This window comes from Saccoglossus kowalevskii, chromosome 16, assembly GCF_978046115.1.
Source record: "Saccoglossus kowalevskii chromosome 16, keSacKowa6.1, whole genome shotgun sequence".
Taxonomy (NCBI): Eukaryota; Metazoa; Hemichordata; class Enteropneusta; family Harrimaniidae; genus Saccoglossus; species Saccoglossus kowalevskii.
In genome coordinates this window covers 2,915,536-2,928,769 of record NC_140656.1, presented here as the reverse complement: position 1 = coordinate 2,928,769, position 13,234 = coordinate 2,915,536, and the positions used below count along the sequence as shown (strand labels likewise).

General features: G+C 32.1%; 1 protein-coding gene across 1 annotated transcript in view; it reads left to right on the top strand.

Moving 5' to 3' along the window:
- The window catches only part of LOC144352010 (LHFPL tetraspan subfamily member 6 protein-like), a 93,224-nt gene that overhangs the window by 769 nt on the left and 79,221 nt on the right, over positions 1-13,234 (top strand). The window lies entirely within an intron of this gene.

The following is a 13,234-nucleotide window of genomic DNA, read 5'->3' as shown; positions in this document are numbered from 1 at the left end:
TAGAAACCAGTGAAACAAAATAAAAATTTTGCCAAGTTTGTAAAATTGTCAGGTAACCACACTATTTTTCTTCATAACTGAATTATATTGAAAATTATATTTAATATTCATTCAGTAGATAAATGTTAGATTTCAGACAAGATAAGTCTGTTATTATGTCTTGATGTTATATCTATTTTTTTGAGCACCATTTTTCATATTCTGGTGTCTCATTTTTCTCATATTTATGTGTTTTTCTACAATTATTTTGTTAATTTTGGATGGAAGGAACATAATTTCCTATTGGCCACAATACTTGAACAAAAATTATAAAAAAAGATGAAAACAACTTGTAGGTTTTATTTTGTGAAAGGTCAAAAGGTTAATGAAATCCCTCAAAAGCTGCTACCATTCAGGAAATATAAATATAATTTATTTTAAAGATATAAATATTAAATAATATTTGAGAGAGTGATTCTCAAATATTCATGAAAGACCGACGGATATTTTCAGATGATTTGATCAATTGAAAAATATACCGTTTGATTATATTTGAACAGAATTTAGATTGTTCGGTGAAAAAAAAAGTGTAAATTAAATAAAAATGAAATTAAGTAAAAGCTAGTCAACTAGTTAATGAAATGTTATCCTAAAAGGTGGGATGTGTTCGTTTCATATGGGAAAAGGATGGCACAATTAAATGGGTAGAACTTTGAAAAGAATAGGTTAGTACAAGCTGAGTGATTTACATCCAACAATATAGCTAATGTTCTTCTTTGTGTAGAGGAACGTAAACCTCTTTTCAACATCACCATTTACAATGAAGTGAATCGGCTGTTCTCTTTGCTTTAGCTGTCACGCTTCTATACCTATACTGTTGAATTCAAGGTGGCCAGAATAAGGGTCGGTCACAGTGCAGTTACTTCTAATGTTTAGATAAACATGGAGAGCTGTTTATGTGCAGGGGACAAACAAACTATTTTTTTTATATTGTGGTAAATTGTGCAATGGGAAATGTTTAATAGGTTGGGAGAATGATTAAATTTTCTGTATACTGAAATTATAACTGTTCCAGGTGTACAGTGAAGGAATATGCAAATTAAAGAGGTCACTCCCATATCTTTATTGGTCAGTCCCTTGAAACAAATTTTTCAGAAACAAATTTTATAATTCTTAGATTTTTCAACTTTCTATTTAATGATTTCATTTTAATTTGCTGTGGTCACTTTTGCATGAATTAAATAAAAATTGAACTAATTAACAAATTGGATGTCGGTGATTATCAAATGAACGCAAATTCTTTCTGAAAACGAAAACCTCGAAACGGCAAGAATTTTTTTGTTTGAGGGAATCTGAAGTATCCGTTACTGCAGGGTAGATTAGATTTGTTGAAATAGAGACAGACTCGTTAAGTAGCCTGAGGCTTGGCCACTGATTTGTTTGTATCGTGCCTACCCAACAATTAAGAAGTAGGATAACTGTATATGTATAAAAGTACAAAGTGGAGTCTGTACATGCATTGAATATCTGCTCTTCAAAAGTGAATTGAGCGTAATACTTGCCATAATAGTAACTTTATCTGTGTTGTACACTTTAGTTTCCATTCATTGTTGATTACTAGGATTAAAGTATGAAAGTTAATATCTCCCCACAAATCTTAAATTCTAACCTTATTGTGTGTCAGCCGTTGTTCATTTCAGTTGGTGTTTCAGGTATACTACAAGTCAGATTAGTATAGAAAGCTGATATTGGAATCCCCCGAGATGAATTTCAGCACTACTGGCATATTTTCATGTATAAGGTTGCTTGTTTCATAGAGTTCATTCATCATGAGTTATTTAGGTTTTAAAGTCATTTTAGATTAATCCAGGAAATACCAGCATTCTCATGAAGGCGAATTTCACCAAAGATTGTACATTACTGGTATTTTATGCTTTTTGTTTTTTTAACCATGAAGGCTTTATCTGTTAATCGTTTTCTAGCAAGTCTTTAAGTTTGAAATTGATCTGATGAATGGCTGTCAACCAAAACGTATTCCCACCTTAATCTTAAGTAGCTTGAAGTTTAGTTCCATACTTCTTTCAATCAAACTTCTTCTCAGAGCTGCTTTCCCCCTCCTGTTCTTATCCAACCTACATCCGGGTGATATTTTCCATTAAGAGTTTGAAGATAAGAATGGAATGCTTTCTAAAATAATATCTATGTAAAGATTAGCGGAAACCCATAACCGTTTAATGGGTCTTATTTTAACTGCAAAATATGATAAGTTATCTGGGACGGTAGGTGGGATTTTCATGATCAGTGTTTATAGGATACTAACAGCATGAAGTACTTAAATTGAACACAAATAGTGGAATGTAACATCCCTATTCTTAGTGCATACTGATAACAATAACTGAATTATTCAAGTAAATGTGAAATAATTGGACCATACCATTATATCCATAGGGGTTGGGCGTTTCAATGAGTAGAGCTACAATGTCGCCATTTGGTTTTTTTTACACTTGAGTATGTTGGCTTCATATCCGTATTTACATTTTTGCGAAATTCTATTGCGTTTTTTTACAAACCTCGTGAAAACACCAAAAACTTGCTAGAAATTTGTTATTTTCAGAAAGGAAAAACAAACTTGATGTACAAAATAGAAATACGGATTTAAACTACATGACTGTTGCTTCAAAACAGTGTAAAGTTTTTGGTTGCATGATGAAAAATGTATTCACGTTAGTTAATTATCAGCCGCGCCGATTTTCAGAATCATGTGACGCCAAAACAAACACAATGTTCACAAAATATTAATAATAGAAAAGTACAAGTCAAGGGCTTTCCAAACATATATAGATTGTATAGGTTCTTGTAAAATTTATTCCGATTATAGATGTTTACATTTTTCATGCCAAAAAACTATCCCGCTACCTTAAGGATTTCTCACCCACCAGTTAGTTTACTCTGAAACGGAAAGAAATATGTTAACATTATACAAATAGAATAGACGTATGGAAAGCACTCCTCATTACAGGTGTCATATCAAAACCCCTCCAAAACTCTTATAAGCCGATCAGTTAACGACACCTATCAATTGCTACAAATATAAATTGGCCTTAATTCTAACTGCCAGTAATTGATGGTATATCTTTTCACACCCAGCTCAATGATTGAGCACATAGTAAGGTTGTGCGTATGTTCATTGAGTTTTTCATACCATTCACCATGACAACCCGTTAATGACCCATTCTAACAGGATTACTACACCTGTCACATCAGGCATAATATGCCAACAAATGGTTTTCCCATTTTTCTTTTTTGCGGAAGATTTTAATACAAATATGTTGCAGATATTCTGGTAACCTTTATAGAGGCACATTCATGTAGGCAAAAATGATGTGATCAAAGGTCAAATTTTGATATTTGTATGTAATCCCATGCTATTTTTTTTTTAGTTTTGTATCAATATGAGTTACATACTGCTGTAATCACAAGTGTCTGCTGTCCTAGGAGTATCTATTTATCACATGTATATTTCCACAGTCTGAAAAAGTAAAACAGCAGTGTTAGTGAAACTATAGCTGAAATAACACTCAATACAAAAGTGCATTGCATACACCTTGTATATTAATTTTGTTGAAGAAATTGTGTTCCATTTCAAACAAATGCCTTGTTTACGCTGTGTAGCAATTCAGCTTGTTTGTAATATTTCTTACAATTTGTAAGAATTTTTTTAATTTCAATTGATTTTTGGGAGGGAATGAATAATACTTCTTAAAATATGCAAATTAATAATATTAATTCAATCTGTTGTTATCAGACTGAATATAAACCCAGAAGCTCCAAACAACCTTCAGGCCACGTAAATCAGCAGTTATATGAAAATATTTGCATGACTATCCTAAAAACATAAACATACTGTTAAATTTATTTGTTAATTCTGGACTTAAATTTTTATTATCTACAGGTCTTTAGAATTGTTAAAAAAAAAATATGGAAAATTTATTAAAAGTTGTCAACAAAGACAAAACTCTTACTGGATACCTGTTCTTTTATACTCAATTGTAATGATTATCACATACTGTGTTGCTGCCATCCGTACTGTACAAACATGGATACGTAGAATGGGAATTGCTAAGGGCAGTGTCCAATCAATATCACTGATTCAAGTAGCTAATGAGTGCTTTTGAAATAGTCGTTAGGAAAGGATGAAAACGAGGTTTGAAATGTACAACAAGTCAATAGCAGGTTGTACTTTACCTTGTGAAATGTACATCTGTATCTGCTTGTCAGTGATAAGTTTCCATTAAATTGGTGAATTAGTTGTTCTTGATGGTTATGGTGTAAAGTACTATGAATATATCATTCAGAGAACTGCCTAAAACAATGTTCCTCTCTTGTGATCACAAAATGTATGTATGTCTATGCAATGTTGTAATTTGTGTAATTAAATAGTTAACATATTACTAGAGGTTTCTGTTTTAATTTAATTTAATTGCTAGCATATGTTAGCATAAGAAAAAAATGTAATTTATGTAATGAATGATGAAAATTGGCGATTTGCCTCTAAATTTAATTGTAAAAAAATGTAATTTGTGAAATTAATTTTAGTGATGAAAATTGTTTAAATATAATACAGTATTTCATTAAGAGATGGCAGGTGGTAGTAGTAAATGCTATCAACTTACCAAGAATGGTTGGAAACTTTGTCATGCTGCTTGTCTTATCACAATACACATTACACCAAGTATTAAAGCAACATTGTAATCTATTTTGAAATATGAGAAAGTGGGTACTTTATATGTAAAATAATTAACAGTCACAAAATATTGGATCATATCCTTTTTCAAAGAGTTTTGAATAATCAAGATATTTGATCGTTTTTTTTTTTCATTTTCTAAATCTTTGTCAATGGCCCAATGTAAAAGCTATCGCCTATCGAGTCTTCTAGCGCATGGTGATATCAGTAAATCTTGATAAATTTAATAAATAAATAAGATATTCCTTTCTAATTAAAATGCTGACAATACTGATAGCTTCTTAGGAGTGAAAACAAATGTGAAGAAGCAAACAAGCTATTGAGTCTCCACTTTGGTGGAATAAATCCGTTTAAAATTTCACTTGCATGCAAGCATGTTGGGAGGCCTCATTTGTCGCTATCAGCAAAAAAAGATAATAAATAATTAATTTGTGATTATATTAGTTAATTAGACTAAACCCAAGTCAGGGTCTCTTTATCAAATAAATAAATAAAATTGTCATAAAAAATGTAAAGTGTGTATGGATCCTCAGATGGGTAATTTTCTGATTATTATCTGGTGGTGGTTGTGGCCATATACATTTGAGTTTTGTAAGACACATTTGACTCGTGTAAAATGTGAGTGGCAACATAACGACCACCATCCTTTAACAGGTAACAGGTATACAGGTAACAGGTATACAGGTAACAGGTATAATAATTATACAAATATTTACTGAAGTGGTCATCAATATTTAGTTGTACATACGGAGACACAGCTGAGGTCAATAATTCTGCCGAGGTCATTAAAACTGGATATTGACCAATACTGAGGTAACTATATGTTTTATTATACCGAATAAATAAACACATAAATGGAATGTTCAAAGTCACTTTTGTAGAGAACTACGTGTAAGCAAAAACAAGATCAAGTCAGTAATGAGTTTTGTTGACGACCACATGACCCACACTCTGACCAATCAACATTATGATCTTGCACATGTGGTATTATGGTATATTATGGTATATTAGCAATATATACACTGCTTTAAGGTTATTTGACCCAAATTAAGATTCTTTTAATGAGTCTCTCTGTAGCAATCTTATAGGATTAGTGCCATCAAGGAAACAAGACCTATAGTGATGTTTCTTAAGACGCTGCAGTATAATTCTCATCTCTGGAAGGTTGTCTCCATGGCAACCCGACTTGCTGTTCATCATTTGCTTCCCAAGAGACCTGGTGAATTTTCTTGAAGTGAAGAAAAAAGACAGTAGGAGGATTTGGTCGGCAGGGATTTGGTCAGCAGTGGTGGTTATTTAAGATGTAATTACTAAACTACACTTTTGTATTATAAATGCTGCTGACCAATTCATTAAATAGCGTTACGATCCATTTACCAAGACCTCGCATTGATTGCCAATTGGATTCCATCACTCTATTTTGCATTCCAATACACAGTAATACAGCCTTGACACAAGCCCCCCCCCCCTTCCCTGCACTACTCCAATTAAAATAACTTAAAACCAATTATAAAATTATATTTTCTATTATACTCTAATGAGCAAACAAGTGTGTCTTTGTTTTGAAGAATATCAAAGAAAAGCTCATTTCACTTTTTAATTCTTCTCCCATGAAGTAAGCCGAAAACATTGCCAACACGTTTCAGATGCAGGTAATCTGCTTCTTAAATAATTTGGGAGCAAAAATAATTCTAAGCAAAAGGTGGTGTTTGCCCTCTATTTGATGTTCATTGAAGGTTCGTCTTATAGTTGAATGGTTTACGAAATATCTCCTTGGGGTCAGTTGTAGGTAATAATGAGATTGCAATGGTCTCCATAAATCTCACAGACGCCTGTTACCAACTAAAATCTACTGGCTATAAATCCCTGTCTTAAATATACCGGTCTCCAAAGACTGTCAGCAACAAGATATGTATTTACTTATGAATTATTAGATTATCACAAGTTTTAATTGTATTTTGTATTTTCTGTATGTCAATCATTTTGTAGCATATCATTTGTACAAGAAATGCAGCGTCACATTTTTTTTTTCATAGGGAGAAATTCCTCTCAAATTTTGAAAATACAAAATAGATATTTTTGTTTCAGCAGTCAATTTGTGTTGTGATGGAGTGATGATTGAAAGGACCTTTTCCTAATTCATCCAATTAGGGAATAAGCGGAACACGGATGCCCTGCAAACCTCAAATACCATGACGACAAATGAGCATTTAAGCTTGCCAAATCCATCCAAGAATCGCAAAGATAACCTCTCTCTAGCTTTTCTACTGCGCATTGCAGAATACCAATTTGTTCCTTCAGGGGTCGCGAGGTCAAAGATGTAGATTTCTTTGTACACAATTGTGACTGCACACCAGCCTTCAACTTTCATCCATTGAAGTGGCTTAAAATAAAATTTTTGTTTAATACCTCCTCAGCTGAATCATCTTAAAATTCCATCAGTTATATTTATCTAGTGAAGCTGTGATAGAAATTACTGCCAAATTTAGTTAACTCTCTTGGCTTTGTTATCTGTTGCTGATAGAGACTAACAGGCATTCTGATAGCATTGGAGCTTTTAAGCATTTTATAAATCTTTTAATTTTTTTCAATACATATTAATTCCAACCCACAATTTTGAACTTATTAGAATAAAAAAAAAACAAGCTTGAGATGAACTGTCTGTCTTTTTTGACAGCTGTTATCATACGATACTGTTGTCATGGTGATGTGCATGTGAAATTTAACAGAAAATCTAATCATTTTGCCCATGTAATGCTATCTGCTCAAATATAAAGTAACACTCTTTCAGATCAAGTTCCATGTAAAACAAAACTCTTAGTACTCTTTGACTTGTTACAGCTTTTAAAGGTTCACTGACTAATTATAATTAATACATGCAGTTTGAACGATTTACGATTTATGCAAGAAAGAAATATCATTAAATATTTTGAGAATTGTAAAGATTTGGTGACAGTAAACAGGTATAACATGGTGACCTTCTCAATTCCCTACACACCTTGCCATTTTCTTCTACTATGGCTAATTTTCTTTCCGCCTCATTAAGTATTCATCAGCCGCAGACATCCTGGCGCCACAGTTTTCCGACTCAATAGGAGTTTTGGGCAATGGGCAAATCTAATTGATTTCCATGACAAATTATTCAGTGACTCTATTTTTTCTTTCTCCAAGCTATCTGAGTGATATGTGTTTCTTTTTTTTTAATTCACTGAGATATGTTAATGAGAGGTCATAATCTTGACGAGTTTTTTGGCACCTGTAAGTAATGTTTACCAATTGTACATGTACGCTTAAGTGATTTGCGTTAATCTGGGATTTTTCTTGCACCCGATTTGATTGATTTCTGATTTACGCTAGCTTCCTTTATGTAGGAAAAGCGGCTCCAGTTGCGGCTTATGTCTTGTGAATTTATTCATTCTCAGCATGTTGCTTAGTTCGTATAGTACACAGATTGATAAAGCTCTTATAAATTGAAAGTTTCTGTGTTTGCATCTTACTATTCAAGTTTTGCTCATACAGCCCTAACACAAAAAATGAAAATAATTTGGGAACTTTGTGATGTGTGTGCAGATTTCTAGTTTCATGTTTATGTGTCCTTGCTTTAATGTACATGATGGAGAATTTAATTTTTTTTCTTTTTCAGTGAGAGGTAGGTAATGTTATCATGTAAGTGATAAAGTATATATAAAAAAGGCTTCCTGCAGCAGTTTCCATGGGAACTATCAATACTTTGTGATTTCCCCACAATGTTATTCTGAATATGACCTGAAAAGTATTCCGAATCTGGACTAAATTAGTATTCAGTTCTTGGACTGAATCACATAATTTTTTATCTTCTATAGTTGAATATCAGGTGTTTCAAAATGCATCTTGTTTTTACTACCCCCTGTAGAAGGCTTGTGAAAAGACAGGAAACATAATAATATACTAAATTACAAGTACAGTTCTGTAAACTCAAAACCGTTAACATAAATATGCACAATTTTTATTGTGTCTTAAAATTAGTATATTGTATGAGTTTTTGTGCAAATGTCCTATCTGTCACCTTTGACCCATGATGCAATGTGTGAAAGTGAGAGCATTTGTTTTCAAGAATTAAAAATAAGCTGCATTGTTAGACATGCAATGCAAATTGCATGATGTGTTTTAATAAATTAATGAGTTAAATTGTACCTACATTATTAAAATTGATTAAATTAAAATATTTATCTTTACACTGCTGTATGTTGCTGTCATTGCTGGTTTTATGCTATGTCATAGGAATTTAGTGGTATGCAGCCATACAACAGACTCAGTCATGGATCACCAAGACAATTAAGAAATATATCAAAAATTTTCAATTTCCTGGTACTGTAGAAGTTACATATGTAAATGTACTGACTCGTAGTCTTACTTTGACAAGGATTGATGAATATGTAAATCAATCCCCCCATGTTTCTTCCGTCTCTTCTAAAAGATTGATAACTGACATGAAATGCCATACTGGTATACCTCCTGTTGGCCCAATCTCAAATGCTCCTCTTTCACTGTAATTGTCCTTAAGTAGCAGTGTACTAACCCAATGTATTGCTCATATCTTATGTTTTCGCTATTTGACTATGATGTATTGCATGTTTTTTCGGAACGCTGTTAGGGAGCTTGAAGGTTTGCAGTACAGCTCTCCACACATGACAAATGACTTCATGAGTAGCCACTTGTTGATCAAAGCTAGATGTGTTGTCTTTTTCATTAAAAGTTTTCTTCCAATACAATGTTTTTTTATTTGCATTTCATTTCCATTAGAATTTGCTTAGGCTCCACAAAAAAAGGTTACTTCTGGTCAGTGCGTGTGTTAGTTTGAATGATACTTTTTATTGTTGAAAATATGGTAGAACTAAAAAAAAACATGTTCTTCTGTGCTTTAGGACCAAAAACAAATTTTACTAAATTTATTTCAACATTTTTTCTAACAATAAATTATTTGATTCTGATTCTGTTATATTCAAAAAAAATGTATGTGTGTCACACTTTTTTTTCACCATTTATTCAGTCATTACAAGATTTTTGCAGAAACAAAAAGTTTATTTCTTTAGTGTCACTTTTTAAAATCAATTGAAGAATAAACTAAATGTGCCATAAACCAAGAGCTGTTGATTATTTTGTTGTAATTGATGGTGAATTATAACTAACTATATTAGTGGTCCTGGTCCTGGTCCTGAATATAACTGAATAATTCAGACAATGACATAAATTTTATAAATTTGTTTTAGTAGCACATATTTTTCATTTTCCCAAATATCAAAAATGTTGTAAAAATTAAATAGATACAAATATGAAATATTAATATAGTTTTCTATGATGAAAACTAAAAATTTTAATTGTGTTATCTGATTACATAATTCTCATACCCAAATTAATTTCCTTTCATGTACAAAATTCATGTAGAAAATGTATCAGCTGTGTGATATTTATTTTATAATGTATATACATTAAATATTCACTGGGTTTTAATTTTGCTATTTTGGCTGTTAAGTAAAATCCGCTAAATTAAATCCATGTGAACATGTATAATAACAATAGAACTCAATGTTTCTCTGCCAAGTTTATGAACTTAAAACCTCAAATTGCTCAAAACATCAAAATAGTGAAATTAAATGTCAACGTAATTAGGTGTTGTTTATACAGGGAAACAAGCATATTTGATTAAACAGTTTATTTTTTGGGTGGTTGACAATTTTACATTTTATAATTAAATGGCAAATAGAGCCAATTTTTGAAATTTACAGTGAAATCTGACATTTAGTTTATACTGAAAACTTGTCTTCGTTCAATTCATTAAATTTGTGTGTGATATGTTAGAAACATGTGTTATTCAGTTATAATTCAGTTATAAACCTGTGACTGTGTTCATTTTGTGCATGACCCATTTATTGTATTTTACAATAATGTCTAGATCAGTTCCAGTGAAAAACCACAAGTCTGTCTAGCCCTTAAGACAACGTCAATTTCTCCTGTCACATGGTGGATATGCATGAATAGATATCAGGAAGTCACATAATGTTCATTTCCATTCCCACCTGCAGGTGTTCTCAACAATTTAGCTCATAATCTTATTATCTGTACTGAAAGTAGTCTGCTGTGAATTAGCATTACTCCCATTTCCCTCTGTTAATTAATCTTATGTGTAGGAAATGCAGGTTTCATGTATAAAATTTCTAATTTTGGTCTAAAATCATAGATCTGATAAAATGACAGTTTTCACAGTTGTTGCTTTTAAAACTACCGGTATACACTGTTACAATCAACCACTTCAATTATGTTGTATTCATCAATGTGACTGATATTTATCTCACATGCCACATACCTACTTAGAAATTAAAAGCACACCACACATTGCTGGAATCGGATACTGAATACAGGGAAATATTCCACAGATGGTGTCTGTATAATAACATTTACGTAACATTAGCATTTGATTCTCATGTGTGCAGTTCTCCCATCCATGACAACAACACTGCCAGACTTCATCTGTTGTATCTGGGAAGAGTGTTGGTTGGTGAATACAAGACAACGTGTTCAAAAATGGATATATTGCTCGCTACTTTGGATGCCAAAGTCAATTTTTGTGTCACAAAATAAACATACATAATTTTTTCTAATGTTTTTCCCAAGATTTTGATCACAGCCTGGGAAAATTATGTCCACAAAGTTCAAAAGTATCAAACCACATTTATAGAAAAAAAAACATGAAAATATTAAACTCAAAAAAAAGATTAAACTCAAAAGACACTATGTGTATGCACTGTAATTAAATGAAAAAGCATTGCATCTGATTCTGCAGTAAACTAGTTTCTCTTTTTAAATTAACATTGTTATAAGAGCTGCACATTGTTCATGTTCATCCAAGATGAAAATTTCCATAGTAATAAACTTTTTGAAAGCTGCTAAAAATCTAGGAGTTAGAATTTGAAAAAAACCCATAGATCTTTATAGACTGTAGGAGTGATACGAAAACACAGTCTGTTTTGTATCTCATTTCAAACTGTTATAAGCAATGCACGTTATGTTGCTCATGGTTACTGATGTAAAGATGTCTAGAGACGGAGAAGCTAACCGTCAGTCACATTATAGATCACAAATCAGGTAGAAATTCTCTTCTGTGTTAACCTTTTGGTTGAATTTTGAGTTAATTGTCAGGGTTATTGAGAACTGTGTGCCAACTTTGCTCGGATATTAATCCCAACCATGTAAGCAGAAATCCAACACAGTCGAGTTGAAATCAAGCGTATACAACTGACGCCTGTTGTGGAAACTACCTGAATGTATGAAAAGGCCGCTAATTTTTCAAGTAGACATCTACCATTCATCGTCTTATTTATTTATTGCTGGTTTCATTTCATGCTATTGTTCGGTTCATACATTTGTCAGTGTGTCAATTTACGTTAATCTTTTTGCTTTCAGAATTTAAAACATGATATTTTTGGCCATCTTTTATCAGTTTTGCATCAAACTACGATAAATTGACGTTAATGGATTGCAATCATCGTAATTTTCTCCAATCATGATGGATTTTGGTATAAATCACTGCTGATATCACCATGGCAGTCATAATGTTTTTGCCATTCTACTCTAATTAAACCCCCTGCCCCTATGAATCGTATCTTCCTCTCCATCATGTTGATCCATCTATCTGGCTTTATTATTACATAGCCCACAGAGTCCATGTTAAGGTTGTGTTTGTGTAACTGCATACCTTGCAGCATGGTAGACCCCAGACTGACTGTTAGCAATAAGAACTTATTCACTGAACAAATTTACTGCTGTTAAGTGCATACATACTTTGTTGATGGTTTATCAATGATATTGATTTTACAGAGTTTAATCGATGACTAATTTAACTATATCTAACACTCGTAAGATTCTGTATTTGATGTATGTATTTAAATTGGATTTGAAGAAAATGTGTAAAATTGGAATCTCAATAATCAACAAATTTATAGAGAATATTCAGGGACTATGTTTTACATATTGTACTTTTAGTATTTGGTTTTTGCAATACATATTACCATTGTGTAAATGCATGTAAAATATTAATCAGAGAATCTCCTGATGTGAGAACAAAAAAAACATTTCTAAACTTGGTATTGCTAGGTACATGTAGACAGAGCTTAATTTGAACTTTGACCCATATCAGTCGTTTTCAAATTACATTTTACTTGATTTGTTTATTGATGGATAGACAAAAACAGAGAACCAATCTCTGGCAGCCTCACTTAAATCATTATACTATGCCTGTAAGTTAAATGATCCATGTAAATAAGATATGAACTAAGAAAACCAACTTTCTCATGGTTGTTGAAAAATTAAATTATGATAAATTATGGTATTGTTGAAATGAACATTCTGATTGAAAAATGTCTGGTTTCATATTTAGATAAATAAGAATAATTAACCATATATGTTAGCATAGAAGAACAATTTCTAGTAAGGGGCAGACCATACAAATTTGTGGGGGGCTGAACAACATTCTCG